We start from the raw sequence: 2,427 nt of genomic DNA, 5'->3' as shown, positions 1-2,427 counted from the left end.
TAGTCCCACCCACTCACTCCAACTTCAACGCCCTGGCATTACACTTCATTGGGGAAATGAGCTTTCATAGGACAAAGGGCTTTTCCTACTATTGATGATGACATCCCTTGCTACATGTGTCATGGGTCCCTCCATGTATACTCATTAGTTGGTGGTATAGTCCCTGGGAGTTCTGGTGGGGGTCTGGTTGATTGATATTATTGTTCTTCCTATGGTGTAGCAAATCCTTTCATCTCCTACAGTCTTTTCTCTAACTCCTCAATTGGTGTCTTTCTTGTTCAGTACAATGGTCAACTGCAACCATCCTCATCTGAATCAGTAAGGCTTTGTCAGGGCCTCTAAGGAGTCACCCATATCTGACTCCTGCCAGCCAGCTCTTCTTGGCATCAGCAATAGTGACTGGGTTTAGTGACTGCATATGGAATGGATCCCTAGGCAGGGAAGTCTCTGAATGACCTTTTCTTCAGTCTCTGCTCCACTCTTTGTTCATGTATTTCCTCTCATGAGTATTTTGTTCTTTCTTCTAAGAAGAAATGAAGCATCCACATTTTGTTCTTCCTTCCCCTTGGGCTTCATATGATATGTGAATTTTTTCTTAGATATTCCAAGCTTTTGGACTAATATACACTTATCAGTGAATGTATACCATGTATGTTCTTTTGTGACAGGGTTACTTCACTCAGGATGATATTTTCTACTTGCATCCATTTGCCTAAGAATTTCATGTAGTCATTGTTTTTAATAGCTGAGTAATAATCCATTGTAAAATGTACCACATTTTCTGTGTCCATTCCTCTTTTGAAGGACATCTGGTTTTTTTCCAGCCACTGGCTATTATAAATAACGTTGCTATGAGCATAATGCAGCATGTATCTTTGTTATATGATGGAGTATAACCTGGGTGTATGGTCAGGAGGGGCATAGCTGGGTCCTCAGGTCATATTACGTTCAATTTTCTGAGTAAATGTCAGACTGATTTCCTAAGTGGTTGTATCAGCTTGCAATCCTAGCAACAATGGAGGGGTATTTGTATTTCTCCCCATCCTTGCCAGCATCTACTGTCACCTGTGTTTTTTATGTTAGCCATTCTGACTGGTGTGATGTGGTATCTCAGTGTAGTTTTGATTTGTATTTCCCTGAAGACGAAGGATGTTGAACATTTCTTTAGATGCTTTTCAGCCATTCATTATTCAACAGATGAGAATTCCTTGTTTAGCTCTGTATCCGTTTTAATAGGATTATTTAATTCTCTGGAATCTATCTTCTTAAGGTTTTTTTTTGTATATTAGATATTAGTTCTTTCTCAGATGTAGAATTGTTAAAGTTTTTTTTTCCCCAATCTGTTGGTTGTTGGTTTGTTTTAATGACAGTGTCCTTTGCTTTATAGAAGCTTTTCAATTTTATGAGATCCCATTTGTTGATTCTTAATCTTAGAGTATAAGCCATTGGTGTTTTTTTCAGGAAAATTTTCCTATGCATTTGAGGCTATTCCCCACTTTCTCTTCTATTAGTTTCAATGTATTTGGTTTTATGTGGAGGTCTTTGATCCACTTGGACCAGAGATTTGTAGGAGGAGATAAAAATGGGTCAATTTGCATTTTTCTATATACTAACCTCCAGTTGAGCCAGCACCATTTCTTGAAAATGCTGTCAGTTTTCCATTGTATACTTTTAGCTCTTTGTCAAAGATCAAGTGACCATAGCCGTGTGGGTTCATTTCTGGGTCTTTAGTTCTATTCCATTGATCTGCCTGTCTGTTTCTGTACCATGCAGGTTTTTAATCATGATTTCTCCCTAATATAGCTTGAGGTCAGGAATGGTGATTCCCCCAGAAGTTGTTTTATTGTTGAGAATAGTTTTCACTACCATGGGCTTTTTCTTTTCCAACTGAATTCGCACATTGTTCTACTTCTTTGAAGAATTCAGTTGGGATTTTGATGAGGATTGTATTGAATCGGTATATTGCTTTCGGCAAATGGCCATTTACCATATCATTTCTGCCAATCCATGACCATGAGAGATCTTTCCATCTTCTGACATGTTCTTCCTTTTCTTTCTTCAGAGACATGAGCTAGGCTAGTTAAATTCTATTAATATGTGTATCTTTAAAGACACACATTAGTGAAGAACTGGAGTCATTGAGCAGGAGGGAATGAAAAAAAAGTACTTCCTTCTCTTCACCTATGCAAGGTTTTCATAGTAAAACACACAAACCTCTAGGCAAGCATAGAAGACTTGAGTTCCCACTATAGTTTGTTTAGCATCTGCTCTTTATTTTGCTCCCTTCCAAATATATTGGCCCATTTTTCAAACTCTAACATGTACTACTAAGACTTTCCTTTGGCAGAATATGTAAGTTGTGGGAAAAAATGATCACAATACATGTAGACACCTAAGTGATTGTGTGTCAGGTAATTACATGGAGCC

The sequence above is a fragment of the Rattus norvegicus genome, chromosome 17 (assembly GCF_021556685.1).
Source record: "Rattus norvegicus strain SHRSP/BbbUtx chromosome 17, alternate assembly SHRSP_T2T, whole genome shotgun sequence".
Taxonomy (NCBI): domain Eukaryota; kingdom Metazoa; phylum Chordata; class Mammalia; order Rodentia; family Muridae; genus Rattus; species Rattus norvegicus.
The sequence above is the reverse complement of the archived record's forward strand: the minus strand, read 5'-3'. Positions refer to the sequence as shown.